Raw genomic sequence first — 17,719 nt, forward strand, 5'->3', positions numbered from 1 at the left:
ATACCTCATTAACCACCATTTTTTTTCAACCACTTACCAATCGTTTGTTGGACTACTGGAGTCCATGCTTTGTCTGCTACTACCAACCTACTTACCTGCCTGCTACCCGCCTTGCTCTGCTTACCTGCCCTGTTTATCTATCGGCTGGAATCCCGTCTCATCCACCTCAAAAAAAGGTACAATTTAAGTTTCTCTGTGTTGGATAGCTTGTCAAAGAAGCTAAGCAATACGTCCCAGCTAAGAGTGGTCCGCCAATACAGTAGATGATGCTGATGTCACTAACAGGTGTGTAGATGATGCTGATGTCACTAGCAGGCGTGTAGATGATGCTGATGTCACTAGCAGGTGTGTAGACGATGCTGATGTCACTAGCAGGCGTGTAGATGATGCTGATGTCACTAGCAGGCGTGTAGATGATGCTGATGACACTAGCAGGTGTGTAGACGATGCTGATGTCACTAGCAGGTGTGTAGATGATGCTGATGTCATTAGCAGGCGTGTAGATGATGCTGATGTCACTAGCAGGTGTGTAGACGATGCTGATGTCACTAGCAGGTGTGTAGATGATGCTGATGTCACTGGCAGGTGTGTAGATGATGCTGATGTCACTAGCAGGTGTGTAGATGATGCTGATGTCACTGGCAGGTGTGTAGACGATGCTGATGTCACTAGCAGGCGTGTAGATGATGCTGATGACACTAGCAGGTGTGTAGACGATGCTGATGTCACTAGCAGGTGTGTAGATGATGCTGATGTCACTAGCAGGTGTGTAGACGATGCTGATGTCATTAGCAGGTGTGTAGATGATGCTGATGACACTAGCAGGTGTGTAGACGATGCTGATGTCACTAGCAGGTGTGTAGATGATGCTGATGTCACTAGCAGGTGTGTAGATGATGCTGATGTCATTAGCAGGCGTGTAGATGATGCTGATGTCACTAGCAGGTGTGTAGATGATGCTGATGTCACTAGCAGGTGTGTAGACGATGCTGATGTCACTGGCAGGTGTGTAGATGATGCTGATGTCACTGGCAGGTGTGTAGATGATGCTGATGTCACTAGCAGGTGTGTAGATGATGCTGATGTCACTAGCAGGTGAGGAGGAGCATGATGTCACTAGCAAGTTGGTATTTTTCCATACACCACACCCATAATTTACCATTTTCAAAATATGAGATGACACATTATGCCTCAATATGCCAGAGGAAATTATATTTTAAGATAAATTTAACATGCAATTTGATACATGTCCGACCTTTATCAATACCTGACATAGTCCACTAAATTATTAGCATTATGCAATGATTTTTTTTTTTAGATTATGAAACAACACCACAACACATTCTGCCAAAAAATTGTAATGGTAAACTACTTTAAGGTTGTGCTGAAGTTCTACCTGACTATTATGATCTGTACATTTTCTTTCCTTTTACTTCTTCCCACCCTGGGGCACCAGCAAGTTAACTTTCAGCCCATCTTACTTGCTTATTTGTAGACACTGTACACTTGTGCATGCATTAGTCTGTTATTCCTTTTTTGATGATTAATAAATACATCTTTTCTTTCTTTCTACATTAAGGATGCCTTTTCATCTAATTGAATTTGAAGCGAGCGAGGACATGGCTGTTGTGCCAGTTGACTGGTATGAGGGTGGGATGGTGTACTGGCCCAGCTTTAAGAGAACTGAACGTGTGAAAAGAGCAGCTGCTAACGAGGAGAAGCATGAGCCAAAATGGCCAAGATATGATGTAAAGGTCGTAAGAACTTGTGGTATGCCAATTCATAAACTTCTTGTTTAAAAATAATTTAATGGTTGCTTCTCCTTCTGCTTCGAATAACGTATTATTTCTATGTTCTGAAAATGCATATGAAATTAATTGTCTTGGCCTTGCATTGTTTAAAATATTCAATTTATATCTATAGTAAAAATTATTATTATCATGTTCTGTGCAGCTTTACAGCTAATTTGAAGCTAATTATGTTTCTACAGTAATAGGAAGGTTATTTCCCGTAGCATTCAAAAATAGACCAGAGATGCTCATACTATGTATATTTGGCAATTTTGGGATTGCAATAACCATAATGGTTACTTAACAGCCATTGTTTTGGGGACTCTGATGAGAGTGTACAAGAGCCAGAAAATGGTGACTTTGAATCTCTGAGGATGACACAACTTTCCAACTTGCCTGGTGTATCAGTTGAAGCCTCATCCCGAAGCCAATTTCACTGGAAGAGTAAGGAATAATCTCTTAACATCGAAATAACAACTAGAGGTGCTCCGATCACGATCGGCCGATCGTTATGCGTATCTCCTCAGTAAAGCCGGTTTTCTAATCAGCGGTTAATTCCATCAGGTGCGTGATTTCACATAGAGCAGCTGTTAATACACAGAGCCGTTGTTAATAGAGAAGATGCGCAAATCACGTTAATTTTCAGCGTTTATTGGCCCATCTTCTCAGTTAACAACGGCTCTGTGTAGTAACAGCTGCTCTATGTGAAATCACGCACCTGATGGAATTAACCGCTGATTAGAAAACCGGCTTTACTGACGAAATGCGCATTAACGATCGGCCGATCGTGATCGGAGCACCCCTAATAACAACGGTGAACTACCTCAGCAGTGGGCTGAACAGCAGCCCGGGGCCAGATGTTGAGATGCCTGAAAATATCCAGTTTCCCCTGGAACAATTGGAGGCCGTGGAGGCATTTGAAATGTTTCTAAAGGAACGTCAAATGGCCCGGCTCGACAGAGAGTGGCGAGTTCTCTTACTGGATGCTGCCATTAGGTTTATTGATTGTCCATCATTATTATTGTAAAGGTGGCACAGGTCCATGAGGGTGTGATCCAAGTACATGTTTCACGAGTTCACATTTGCATACAATTAGAGGGGGGGGGTACAGGTTTCTGTGTATATGGCGTGCTGTCCGGGGGGAGGGCTCCGAGCCTTCCTGTCTATTTAAAAAAGATGTCTTTGCCTTTTAGATTTCTTCTTTGGCCACCATTGGAGGCCAGGATGTGAAGAGGGTGACCTGGAAGATTCTGGGCCGGCTCTTCACAGATGAGGTGTCTTCATCAGATCAACTGGAGGGATGTGTGTGTGTGTGTGTGTGTGTGTGTGTGTATATATATATATATGTATGTGTGTATATATATATATATGTATGTGTGTATATATATGTATGTGTGTGTGTGTGTGTATATATATATATAGGGGTGTAACAGTACGCAAAAATCACGGTTCGGTACGTACCTCGGTTTTAAAGTCACGGTTCGGTTCATTTTCCGTACAGTAAGGGAAAGAAATGCAAACATTAAACTGCAGGGGTTGTTTATTACTATACACTTTTTTTTAAATACTTTTTAATAAGATATATATAAAATTAAAAAAAAGAATAAGAAATTAAGGAAATCTGGGTGTTATATTAGACAGCAATTTGTCTTTTGAAAATCATATTCCTAATGTTACAAAAACTGCATTCTTCCATCTTAGAAATATTTGCCAAGCTACGAAACATGTTATCTGTTTCTGATGCAGAAAAGCTAGTTCATGCATTCATGACCTCTAGACTGGACTATTGTAATGCACTTCTAGGTGGTTGTCCTGCTTCGTCAATAAACAAGCTACAGGTCGTCCAAAACACAGCAGCTAGAGTCCTTACCAGGTCAAGAAAATATGATCATATTACCCCAATTTTACACTCTCTGCACTGGCTACCTATTAAGTTCCGTATCAGTTACAAATTATCATTACTTACCTATAAGGCCCTAAATGGTTTAGCTCCAGCATACCTAACTAGCCTTCTACCACGCTACAACCCATCACGCTCCCTAAGGTCACAAAACGCTGGACTTTTGGTAGTTCCTAGGATAGCAAAGTCCACTAAAGGAGGTAGAGCTTTCTCACATTTGGCTCCCAAACTCTGGAATAGCCTTCCTGATAATGTTCGGGGTTCAGACACACTCTCTCTGTTTAAATCTAGATTAAAAACACATCTCTTTCGCCAAGCATTTGAATAATGTATCTCTTAAATTGTGAGTGTAGTTGCATCTGATCAAATGTGCATTTTTATTCATTAGCTTGGGTTAAACTAATTTTAGTTTGTTGGATCAGCAGCTATGCTAATGATGTCTCTATGTGTTTCTCTGTTTCTGCTGGATCTTCATCCCGTGGTAACTAGGATTTACACAAGCTCCAGTCTGGATCCAGAACACCTGAGAAGAGATGATGCTGACCCTCAGAGGACCCCAGATGATGCTAACCCTGAATCAACAAACAGAACTAACAATTATTGCTACATGTGTGACTGCATCATATAACAATTATTAATTAATAATATTAATAATGTTCATCGTCTAGCTGACTACGTCTTGTATAATTTTTTTCTAAAAATCACCACCATAAGCTACTACTAAATATTGTAGAAACATAATTTTCTGTAAAGTTGCTTTGTTACGATTTGTATTGTAAAAAGCGCTATACAAATAAACTTGAATTGAATTAAACTGATTGAAACTTCCCGCTCGTCCACTACTATTTAGCTTGTGCTTCCGGTGATTCTGCCGTTCGTCATGGCGTCGTCAAATTGAACGGAAATTAATTGAATAGAAAAGGTAAGTGCTTTGGAAAATGGCTGAAGACTCAGCTGCTCAAATTAATAAATGCAAGTCATTCTACCATGATCTTATCTACAAATATTACTATTATCATAAAGTCTGTAAATATGTCCAGTTCTAATAAACACAGTTCAGGAAAAAAATATTCAATAATATGAGCATAATGAAATGCAGCCCTGCATAAATCTGGTATAACTGAGCCTGTGAATTTGTTAATTTGTAGAATAGGATTCATGCGCCTGTAGAGAAGGTTTTGAGAAGGTTTTGTTGTGTTTGTGAGAGAGAAAGAAACAAATACAAGCTTGCAACTCCAAAAACATTTTCTTGATGATTTATTGAAATATTCTCTACAAATACAAATTCCTCTGTCACAAGTGCTCAATTTTGTTATAATAATGTACAAAGTGTCTCGATTGTACAGTAGATGTACTGTATACAAATATAACAAAGGGACATTAACAACTGAATGTTCAGGGGATGCAAACTTTTCACTTTTAAGTAAAAATTTACATTTTGAATCCAAAAATCATTTGCATGTTTTGTGTAGATGCAAAGAGTTTTTAAAAGTGATTTAGTTAAATAGCACATGCTAAATAACAAAAGTAATTTCTTGTTTACATTTTATATATGTAATAAAAAGAAAAGAAATACATGTTTTACATCAAATGTTGCCATTTTATATGAAAATATACAAAAGATAATATTTTTAAAGCAAATGATAAAAAAATTACCCCCAAACTTAAGAGAATTTAATCATGGAGTCATAGGACATATAAAAAATACACAAAAAATTTACTTTGTCTAATTGTGTGGCCTACATCAAACCTGACCTTATGAGGTCACATCCCTGATATTACAAACAACTCGAGTTACGATTGCAAATGAAAATTCTACTATGTACTTCTGTCTTCTTTATAAATCATCATCTCACTCATATGTCTTTTATTTTGTGGAACACAAAAGCAAAGAGTGACAGCCTCAGTCACCATTTTTTATGTGTGTATATATATATATATATATATATATATATATATATATATATATATATAATATTTTTAGAAAAGCAATGATAGTGAACTGTGACTGAGGCTGTCAGTTTTTTTTAAGGTTCTGCCTTGCATCTTCTTTTGTGACCCACTGAAAGTAAGTTAAACACATTTGGTCATATATATTTTTAATTCAGTGAATACAGCTTTTAATTTGTTACTTGACACAATTTTTATTAGCCTATAATATACTTTATACCTATTTGTGTGTAAAAGCATTTTCTTGACTTAGAAGGTTTGTGCTCTACACATGTATTTGTAACTGTGTATAAACTGTATTGTATAAATAATAAAGCAATTGTGTCTGAATGTGATGTGTTCAATAAAGTTTTATTTATACGGGCTAATTTATTTAGTAGTACGTGAGATTTTTAAAACAAGCAGAAAATGTTAATAGTAAAGTAGTTTTACCCAAATGAAATCAACGTTAGGTAAGCAAACCAATTAGATTTGAACTCGTTCCGAAGCCCCGATCACATGATTCGCGAAACGCGCTTCGGAGTCCCGATCTGAATCAAATCTTTTGAACTCGCTCCGAAGCCCCGATCAAATGATTCGCGAAACGCGCTTCGGAGTCCCGATCTGAATCAAATCTTTTGAACTCGCTCCAAAGCCCCGATCAAATGATTCGCGAAACGCGCTTCGGAGTCCCGATCTGAATCAAATCTAGCGGTATCGCACAAGCTTTCGTAGTACTGATTAATAACCCAAAATGCAAATCACAAAAACAAATTAAAAGTCATGAAAATTCATTTAGATTTAGGTTGAAGACGCATCCACCTTAATTATTAAAAAGTATCGATATTGGTATCGGTATCGGCGATACTGGCCCTGTATTTACTTGGTATCGGATCGATACCAAATCTAGCGGTATCGCACACCTCTAAGAATCAATGTTTTGGATCCGCCTTCAAGTCGCCAAACCTGCGTGACTGTCAAATTCGTTTTGGTGCCGCCCAGAAGATCAGCTCCGGGGGCGGCGCCGTCAAACAGCGGATCCTGAGCGGACCTATGGCGTGCATCAGTCGAGAATTTCTTTGCTGGGACACGGTTGCGCTGAACCCTCTTTTGAGTAAGTATTGATATATTGCGACATTCACAGCATTGGTTTTTAAATCGTCTTGTATTTTAATGATTGTAAGGCGTTGTCTGATATTAGGACAACTTTAACATGTTCACTCGTGGATAATGGTTTAGCGCTAGCTTCTAGCTAGCTGTGCATTATTCAGTTTGCATTTTTGTAATTTTGGTCTGGTGTGTGTGTATCTGCCTCTTTATAATAAAAATTAAGCTTCAGCATTTTAATCACTGTTTGAGTTGGTTCAGACAATAGACCGCCTGTTTGAATGTCAAAAAGTGCGGAGTTATTTGCTAATGTTTTTTTTTTTTTTTTTATCTGCTTATGTTAGCTCGCTAGATCGGTAACACGTGACCAACTGAACAGAACGCAAAGAATTATGGGTATGTTTGGCCAGTTAACATGGTATGCATAGCAGGCTAGTGTTCTGGCATGAACATAATGAAAAATTTGCGTGAATAACAGAATATAATCCTACAAAATGCAGCGGGCTAAAGAAAACATTGTCGGACTATAACGCCTAAAACTAAATCCTAATGCAAAGATGAGATATGACGAGAAAATAAAGAGAATCAAAGGACTCGATCCTTACGAGCAGAGCGACTGGTCAAGGTAACACCCTCCAGCCCAAAAGAAGGGCATGTGAAAAGGCTGTGTTGTGGTGCTTTTGCAGACAGCATCATTTCTATGGACTCTTTATAAATCTAAATGTATTCATCTAAATGTATTTACATGTTAAATATGTAAAGAAACTGAAATTAAGTTGGTTGTTACCACTATTTAAGTTATGTAATTGGGTTTGCAACCAAAGAACACTGATTTCGCACAATTCTTCCTTAATACAGATAAAGGAGGCAGAATTTCATTCAATCTTTGTGCATTTTATTTACAGACATGGCTAAAATAATACACGTGAGAAGAGACATTACAAAATCTTTTGGAAAACAAACAAAAACATGTACATATTAGATGTGAGCATGGTGTATAATTCTAACATGACGCCTTCACAACAATACTTGGACACATATTGGTCAAAGCACAGCACACAACCACAATTTTATCCAGCAAAGTCTTCAGCTCAGTCTCATGACCGGTGTGGACAGTGTCCGGTGATGGGGTGGATTCTCAGGACCTTCCATCCAAAGGCATCATGATTTTGATGTTTAAATGCTGAAACTGACTCCTGATTTAATGAAATTTTTCATTACAGAAGTTACTACTATTTTTATTTTTCCAGAAATGAAAATTATTAATTTAACATTAACTTTATTTTACAATGTATTTAAATCTATATAGTAAAAAAAAAAAAAAATCAATCAGCAAATTTTGCAATCCGTTATTATTACAGGATTTTGCTTTAGGCAAAAATACCCTTTGAAATCCAATATGAGTTTATATTAGTTTGATTTTGTCAACTCTCTTTGTCTGAGTTGCAAGGTGTCAGGTCCAGTGTTGGGAAGTTTACTTTGGAAATGTTATAGTTTACAGATTACAAATTACCTTATTTAAAATGTAATATGTAGTGTCACTGTTTCAAATGACTAAGTAATGTAACCGATTACATTTGATTACTTTTCTAAATTTCTATTGTTTTCAGATTTTGATTATTTTGAATCATCTAAAGCAGGCAGGGTTAATGTTACAGTGGTACTCAACACTGATTACTCTCAGATTTCAGAATCCTTCTTCACTTGAATTAAGACTATAATTTAATTGTAACATACAACCACCTCAAAATAGGACTTTAGCAGCTCTTTGTACTTTGCAATCTTTTTTAGGTTAAATACAGATTTAAAATCATAAGATATAGTTTAATAGCTATGATACTGCTTTTGAAATCAAATCTTCGCATAGCTATGACAGGAAACATTGTCATCTAACAATGCCTTGGAAAAAAGGCAGTTAATCTAAAAATTAAATAAAATAAATAAATAATCATTTACACAAACCAAAATAGGAAATAAAACAGTTATGAAATAAGCATGTGTCATATTCTGTGTCTTCAACTCCAGAAACATTGGTGTCTCATATTTTAAATATGTATATGTGTGAAAATATTCAAATGTAACTCCCTTTGTAATCATTAACAATATCATAATTAACTAATTTAATTACAGTGTACATTACATTAACATATTACAGCTACATTTATTTTGCAATTAAATTAGGACTGCCTCTGCATAGGGCCCGGGATCTTGTGCAGCCCCCTGGGGACGTCCCCTGTTTGCTGGGTACGGTGAGAGGAGGAGGCGACAATAACTGTGAGGAAAGGTACTTTAGTGTGTGCTAAGCCCTTCACGGAGGATGAGGTCCGTGTCCAACCGGAGTACGGTCGATCTCGCACCGTGGGCTGTGCCTTCCAGGTTTGCGTGGAAAAGTTGCGTAGACGTTAAATCACGCGTCAAAACGGGATGTTTGTGGTGCAGAGCAGTAAATGTGGAGATGGTACAGGAGCACGATTACAACAGCCGTCCAGTCCCAGGTGAGTGTAATGTGTTAACTAAAACAATAACTTGTATTAAAAGCTTATCGGCAACTATAGACATTAATCAAATATAGTATGTTTTATTTGTATTGTTCGATGTAACTTTATACATTTAATGTAGCACATGGTAGCAGTTATGCTAACAGTCGAGCAGGTTAGTGAAGCGGTGTTTTTATACTTTTGCCATCATCCTTTTATTCTGCTCTCTTTCTGGCTCAAGTCACACAAAATTAACAAAGACAATTAAAGTTATCAATAAAATCCACAAGAATGAAGGAAATACGAGCAGTTGAACAAACATCTGTTGTACAAGCACAATTCAAATTATTTTATAATGGTTTGTAGTTTATTTAACTTTGAATTGTTGTTCTATGTAACTGGTATATTATTGCATAAATGTGATAGTAACTTTCCAAATTAATGAGTTGTTTTTATTAAAGTGTTATGTTTAACACAAAATAATACATGTATTGTTGTTTGCTTGATGTTAATTAAGTGCTCTTGCTGAGGCATGGGAAAAATAAAGGAGCTGGAAAAAACACCTGCTAGTGACATCAGCATCATCTACACACCTGCTAGTGACATCAGCATCATCTACTCACCTGCTAGTGACATCAGCATCACCTACTCACCTGCTAGTGACATCAGCATCATCTACACACCTGCTAGTGACATCAGCATCATCTACACACCTGCTAGTGACATCAGCATCACCTACTCACCTGCTAGTGACATCAGCATCATCTACACACCTGCTAGTGACATCAGCATCATCTACTCGCCTGCTAGTGACACCATGCTTCTCTTCACCTGCTAGTAACTTGTCTGCTTTGTGATAAGCTAATTTTGTTATCTTCTAGTTAGTTTAAGCTTTTGTTACCTTCTCAGTCAGGGTTTTAACCAACATTATACATATAATCTTTCACATACTTCTCAGTGTGTTTTTTTTTTTTTTTTGCTGAATTTAATGCTTAGAAGTTAGGGGGAAAATTTAAGTCAGAAATATTTTATAAAAATCTAACTCTTTAGTTTTACTTGTCACAAGATCACACCAGGTTAACTAAGCCAGTAACCATCAGCTGACCGTGGAATGCCAATTGTGTGTTTCTTTCTCAGTTTTGCATGGTCCCCAATAAACTCAACATGGGATGCCTCTCCGATCTCTTTCACATCAGGGCACTTAACCTCTACCAGGACACAGGGAGGTTCTTCATTTGGGTCCACCACTTTGCCATCTGCACCAAGGTGTGGAGCATCAGGGTGGATGATGAGACCAGATGGAAGAACGTTAACGTCAAAGGTCTCCTCATAGTGGTGAAGAACCTCGGGCTCAAGTTTTAATCCTCTACACATCGCTCTCTAGACACCCCGACAGATGTTTACACACACTGTTTAATGCAAGATATAAATGCATTTAACCTGCAATTACAAATACATAATGTTTTGATGTTTTAATCCCAAAATGTTGAATACTGATATATGCAATGATAAAAGAAAGATAGTGCTTTAAGAGGTGAAATTAAAAACACCAATATCTAGACAATCATGAATTGTAACATCACTTCCTTTAATGTTTTTTTCATATACAGTTGAAATGTAATTTGTTTAAAAGTTAAATTTTTGAAAAAAAAAAAAAAAGTATTACATGTTTATATGAAATGCTTATACGAAATAAATATGCAGTTAACTTTAAAGTATAGCTACATTTTTTGCTTTCATTCATGGTCATATGAAAAATTTGCCGTACTTAAGTGGTAGATTTCTGCTATTTACTGGAAACATTTAAAATTACAATTTTAAACAAAAGCACTATATGAACATTCTGAGTGATTTTATTACACTAATATACTATCAAACATCCCAATTTCTGTTTTGGTAAAGTCATTAATTGTCATGTCATATAGATGAATTAGAATTTAATTTGGGGTCCTGAAATACCCTGAACACTGTTACTGATGCTATGGACTGTTGGATTGATAACAGGCTATTAACAAAAATCTGTCTCTAAACCGCTTTTCTCTTTATTAAAACTTGATCTAGTAGCCTACATGATAAAATCATATGCTTTGCAAATCCGCTGGAAAGACCTGATCTCAAATGATTCGTGAAACGCGATTCGGAGTCCCGATCTGAATCAAATGTTTTGCGAACTCCGAAGCCCCGATCTCAAATGATTCGCGAAACGCGATTCGGAGTCCCGATCTGAATCAAATGTTTTGCGGACTCCGAAGCCCCGATCTCAAATGATTCGCGAAACGCGATTCGGAGTCCCGATCTGAATCAAATGTTTTGGGAACTCCGAAGCCCCGATCTCAAATGATTCGCGAAACGCGATTCGGAGTCCCGATCTGAATCAGATGTTTTTCTAACTCCGAAGCCCCGATCTCAAATGATTCGCGAAACGCACTTCGGAGTCCCGATCTGAATTCTGAATCAATGTTTTGGATCCGCCTTCAAGTCGCCAAACCCGTGTGACTGTCAAATTCGTTTTGGTGCCGCCCAGAGGATCAGCTCTGCGGGCGGCGCCGTCAAACAGCGGATCCTGAGCGGACCTATGGGGTGCATCAGTCGAGAATTGCTGGGACACGGTTGCGCTGAACCCTCTTTTGAGTAAGTATTGATATATTGCGACATTCACAGCATTGGTTTTTAAATCGTCTTGTATTTTAATGATTGTAAGACGTTGTTTGATGTTAGGACAACTTTAACATGTTCACTCGTGGATAATGGTTTAGCGCTAGCTTCTAGCTAGCTGTGCATTATTAAGTTTGCATTTTTGTAATTTTGGTCTCTTGTGTGTGTATCTTCCTCTCTATAATAAAATTTAATATTCAGCATATTATTCACTGTTTGAGTTGGTTCAGACATTATGCCGCCTGTTTGAATGTAAAAAGTGCGGGCTTATCTGCTAATGTTAGCTACTTTCAATAGAGATCGCTAACATGTGACCAACTGGGTGGCAACGTCATCAGAACGCAAAGAACTATGGGTATGTTTGGATCAAAGGACTCGATCCTTACGTGCAGGAGGAGCTTCCATGTCACGGTTATCATTGTCTGCTATATTTGCTTTTTATTTATTAAAATACATGCAATTGGTTGATGAAACATTTATTAAAATTAAGATAAAATTTGTTCAAAACGAAATTCGTTTTTAAGAAAGGTTTTCTACAAAGCAAAATTTAATGAAGTGGTAAATATCATGTCTGACGATTTACAAAACTTCATTAAGTGGTAAAAACCATGTCTTCCGATATATTGCGCATCTTATGATCCTGTCTAAAAAATGAAAATAATTTTTGATAAAAAATGTTTGTAAAAAATATTTTAATGACACGGCTTTGGCGGTTCTAATGACGGTGTTCAACTATAACCGCCGATCTATGACTTATCACCCACAACCTACCTCATACATTTTCAGTTTCTCATCATTTCTCTGAACTCTTCATAAATGTAAATGTATTATTTTAAATGTATTTACATGTTAATGTATTCATCTAAATGTATTTACATGTTAAATATGTAAAGAAACTGAAATTAAGTTGGTTGTTACTACTATTTAAGTTATGTAATTGGGTTTGCAACCAAAGAACACTGATTTCGCACAATTTTTCCTTAATATAGATAAAGGAGGCAGAATTTCATTCAGTCTTTGTGTATTTTATTTACAGACATGGCTAAAAAAATACATGTGAGAAGAGACATTACAAAATCTTTTGGAAAAAAAACAAACAAAAACATTTGCATATTAGATGTGAGCATGGTGTACAATTCTAACATGACCCCTTCACAACAATACTTGGACATTAAAACTTGATCTAGTAGCCTACATGATAGAATCAAATGTTTTGCAAATCCGCTTGAAAGAGCTGATCTCAAATGATTCGCGAAACGCGATTCGGAGTCCCGATCTGAATCAAATGTTTTGCGAACTCCGAAGCCCCGATCTCAAATGATTCGCGAAACGCGATTCGGAGTCCCGATCTGAATCAAATGTTTTGCGAACTCCGAAGCCCCGATCTCAAATGATTCGCGAAACGCGATTCGGAGTCCCGATCTGAATCAAATGTTTTGCGAACTCCGAAGCTCCGATCAAATGATTCGCGAAACGCGATTCGGAGTCCCGATCTGAATCAAATGTTTTACGAACTCGGAAGCTCCGATCAAATGATTCGCGGAACGCGATTCGGAGTCCCGATCTGAATCAAATGTTTTGCGAACTCCGAAGCTCCGATCAAATGATTCGTGAACGCAATTCGGAGTCCCGATCTGAATCTAATGTTTTGGATCCGCCTTCAAGTCGCCAAACCCACTTGACGATCAAATTCGTTTTGGTGCCGCCCAGATGATCAGCTCCGCGGCCGGCGCCGTCAAACAGCGGATCCTGAGCGGACCTGTGATGCTGCTTTCATCTGATTGGTCGAATCGGATCGGTTTTCATCTGACAGCCTTCAGCTCGGTCTTGTCATTCTTTCAGGCAGAATAAGAGTCAGTGCGAGTGAAGCACTGAAATGTCTGAAACTACACTCACTGTTAATTAGCATAATATTTGAATCAGATGTAGCTGGGCACATAATTCGTGCTGCTAAGACCTGCAAATTATTTCTAGGTTGTAGTATTGTATGAATATTGTCCCACTGATAAATACAGTGCAAAAGTTCTGTTAGTAATTTCAGACATTTCAGTGCTTCACTCGCACTGACTCTTATTCTGCCTGAAAGAATGACAAGACCGAGCTGAAGGCTGTAAGGACGCACCTGGAAAAATGAGCGCGCATCACTTCCATTATGAGCGCGCATACCGTGCGCCTACATTTGAAATAAGGAACTTGATCGCACAAAAGACACGATATGTGAACGGCCCCTTACTTTAGCCTTGTTTGCTGCTCTTTAATTTCATTCTTTGTCATTTATGTGAAATTATGTACCACAACTTAACAGTTTTGCTTTATGGATAAAACATCTGTTGAACACCAAACATAAACAAAAAGAAGTAATAAACTCATTATTTTCATTAATTTTACAAAGTAAACAATTTGTTTGCATTTGCCTGAGCATATTCATGCAGTGCTGTCTCGTGAGTGCAGTGCACGTTTTTGAATTCCAGCCGTCGAGAAGAGATTGATCCCCGTCTGCTGATTTAAATTGATGGTCTGACATAAATATTGTTGTGGTAAGTCAGAGAAATACATTTTTTGAAAGTAATTTACTTTTTAGAAGCTTTTAACCCATTATTAAGTTGTCAATGTTTCTACAGTGGATTTACACTAAAACACGAAAGAGCCTGAACCGCGACCATGTCACAAGTTGCCTTACATCGGTAAGTTTTGTTGTGCTTGTTGCAAACTGTTAAATTTTGTTTTCTGATCCTAAGCTTAGTTTTTAACTGCAGATAGTGCTCTAAGATAGTTTTTGACCGCACAATGGTAATGAAGAACAGATCAGAACAAATTAACCTCTAAGTTAATTTCACAAATAATTTATGTTTTCCAACTTGCAGGAATCAGTAAAGCCAACTCCGACTATAGTTTTTCATGAAGCTTCAAACCCCCTCCATGCAAAAAGAGCTAGCATCAATATGGAGGGTGTCAACATTGTGAGCGCAGAAATGGATGTGATGGAGGCAATACTTCATATTCAGTGTAGAATACCCCAAGCACATCACTCACATGATGAATTGTGTTGAGCAATACCTGTTTAAACTCTCCAGAAGCCCCCCCCCCAAAAAAAACGGTCTATCCCAGTGCTCAAAATGTATAATCAATTATCATAATACTTTTATATTTCGTGAATAGTGCTTATGTTAATTTGTAAATATGAGGCGTTTGATGTTATTCTGAAATGCTGATCTGAATTTGAATCTGTAATTACAATTCTTTATGAGTTATATTAATATGGATTTGTAGTTTTGAGGTACTTGATGTTGTTCTAACCCTGATGGGAATTTAGATGAATCTGTATATTTGCATTATTTATTAGTCATAGATTAATGTAATTTTATAATGGACTTATTTTGTAATATGTAGATGTAGGTGAAACTATTTTCATTATGAGATTTTTTTTAAATGGTTGGTGTTTTAAGGTTGATTTGTACATTTAAAGCCTTCAATATTTGAAATGACTTTTTGTTAATATAAATAAATGACTTGTTCTTTGGGTGTGCGTTTTTTCAGTATTCATGGTCGACTTTTTTATGTTGAATTACATTTTTACATTTTAGGGTCTTGATGTTTGTCAATTATATTAAATATTTAATCTGGAAAGGACAAAAGAAATAATCATGAATGAACCCCTAAAGTGTTCTTTTGATTGAACCCTTAAAAAGGTTTCTATATAGAACCTTTTAGGGGGTTCCAAATACGTAGCGCCTGATAGAACCTTTTAAGGTTCTTATATAGAACCTTTTTTTTCTAAGAGTGTATGATGAATAAAATCGCTGTATTTTAGCTTTGAGGGGTGTTTAAAGCTCGATTGTTTGAGATCCGAACTGTTAAAAGCTCTGATCCCTATTCACATGAACAAAGAGTGTTTTCTTTAGAGACAGATTAGAGAGCGCTGTTGAAAAACGGCAGTATTCTTGGCAGATCTGATCGTGATGATGATTGTATTAAGCGACTAAGAAAACAACAGAGTTTCAGCTTTGGCATCTATGAGGCATGTGCTAATCAGATTATCAGAAACACAGCCAGAGGCATCAAGCACAACAAGTACTGTGTGCTACCATGCTATCATAATAATATACTATCAGACACAATTCATTTATGCTGCTACTCCTTAGCATGATATCATGTGCATAAACTTGTGGAATCTTTTCTCACACCCAAAAGCAGTCATAAGTAGCACAGGTATATTTGTAACAATAGCCAACAATACATATGAAAATGCCAACATGCCAAAAATCATTAGGATATCAATTAAAGATCATGTTGCATGAATATATTTTGCATTGCTAAGAACTTCATTTGGACAACTTTAAAGATGATTTTCTAACAAACCATACATCATTGTAGAGATTATTTATTCAGATGATGTATAAATCTCAATCTTTGTTACTATGCATTTTTTTTTTTTTTTTTTTTTACCATTTTCAGGTTTCAGCTCAATTTCCTCATCGTTAATTGTATTATAATATTGACTGAATGATACTTTGCAGGATTTATGAAAGTCAATTTAAGACTTACATCGAATGCACAATATGCTAATATGGTAAATGTACATTGTACAAGATATTTGTTCTTATTTTGATTCCCTGGTATTCCCATGGCGGTCAAAATTGACCAATTTCTATTTATTTTATCAGTTTTTTTAGATAAATTAATGTGCTTGATATTTTATTATTATTGATTATTTGGTAATTTTAGGGGATGTTATAGTACTAAATTATATTTATGCAGTAATTATAATCCATTATAATTATTATCCATTATGTAATCCATTAAAACCTATTAAATTAAGGACTTTTTAAACATAAACCTGAAAATGTAATATGTAAACTGTTGTAAACTTGAATGACTTAAGATTGGTCTCTTTTTAAAGCAGACACTTGGTAGATTATTGCAAAATTTAAAAAGGTTTTAAAAAGTGTAACTTTTTATTAATTGTATTTACTTTATTAATTATAACTATAAAGAAATATGACATGTAGATAAAAATGCTATTTTAAAATGTTATCTGAAATATATATTCACCAAAATAAGTTTTACTCTAAAACAGCAAGAAAATCTAAACAAATTGTGTTCCAAATATGAGGTTAATATTAAAAAAATTATCTGTCAGTGTAATTATGTTTGGGTGCAGTACCAAATGTTTCCACTAGTGAAATTTGTATCCCATTCAATTCCAATGAAGTCATTTTTGACTGCCAACAGTACAAGGGTGGCTCTTTCTTTCAGGACCATTTAACCTTTATGAATCATGTCCACAACTTTTTATGTGTGTGTGTGCTTTAAACTTAAGTTTCACACCATTTCACACACATGCTGTCAATTTGATTGAAGTGTACGACAAGAGTCAGTCGAGTCTCTGCCAGAGCTCAAATGTGAGTCTTTTGTCCTTTTTTAATAACTGCATAATTGCACAAACTCCCATGTCAGTTCTAAAGGATAATCACTAATTATCTGATGGCTGGAGTTACAAGAGAGGAGAAAAACTCACAGATGAAGCGTAATGCAGCCTCTCCACAACTACACATGAAAGCACACAACTCTACATCGCCAGGGATTTAGTTTCTTGTTAATGTCTTAAAGGTCATTATTAGCTTCAGAAGAGTCTCTCCTAAACACAAAGACATAGAGGGCCTTTTCTCCAGAAGAAGTGCTGTTAATGCTGCCTGAAGAAAACAAGTAATACCCCGAAGCACTGCAGTGTTGCAATGAGCTGCAAAAATGAAAAACAAGAGCTCGATGGATGAAGGTGTCCTCCTGCACACTAAAACACAAGCATTTAATCAAGTGCTTGTTTGTGCACATCTCTTAATTATACTAAATAAAAAGTTCCT

At 36.6% G+C, this 17,719-nt stretch overlaps 1 protein-coding gene and 1 long non-coding RNA gene across 11 annotated transcripts in view; both read left to right on the top strand.

Annotated features, from left to right (window-relative positions):
- Positions 1-11,033, top strand: part of LOC127966387 (uncharacterized) — a 98,320-nt gene extending 87,287 nt beyond the window's left edge. For 5 of the 10 annotated variants that reach the window (XR_008155621.1, XR_008155622.1, XR_008155614.1 and 2 more), the window contains one exon: positions 9,721-11,033. The gene's annotated coding sequence lies outside the window, so the exon portion shown is untranslated. Of the gene's footprint in view, positions 1-1,579; positions 1,771-2,983; positions 3,065-4,179; positions 4,509-6,559; positions 6,734-8,907; positions 9,222-9,720 lie in introns of those variants that run through there. The other 5 variants (XR_008155609.1, XR_008155623.1, XR_008155608.1 and 2 more) reach the window with 5 other exon arrangements.
- A 3,308-nt stretch (positions 11,034-14,341) lies between these two features.
- On the top strand, positions 14,342-15,281 carry LOC127966008 (uncharacterized). The gene is made up of 3 exons (XR_008155526.1): positions 14,342-14,395; positions 14,480-14,542; positions 14,723-15,281. It is a non-coding gene; the product is annotated as an uncharacterized LOC127966008 (long non-coding RNA).
- Positions 15,282-17,719: the final 2,438 nt, after the last annotated feature.

This window comes from Carassius gibelio, chromosome B10, assembly GCF_023724105.1.
Source record: "Carassius gibelio isolate Cgi1373 ecotype wild population from Czech Republic chromosome B10, carGib1.2-hapl.c, whole genome shotgun sequence".
In the NCBI taxonomy this organism is placed as follows: Eukaryota; Metazoa; Chordata; class Actinopteri; order Cypriniformes; family Cyprinidae; genus Carassius; species Carassius gibelio.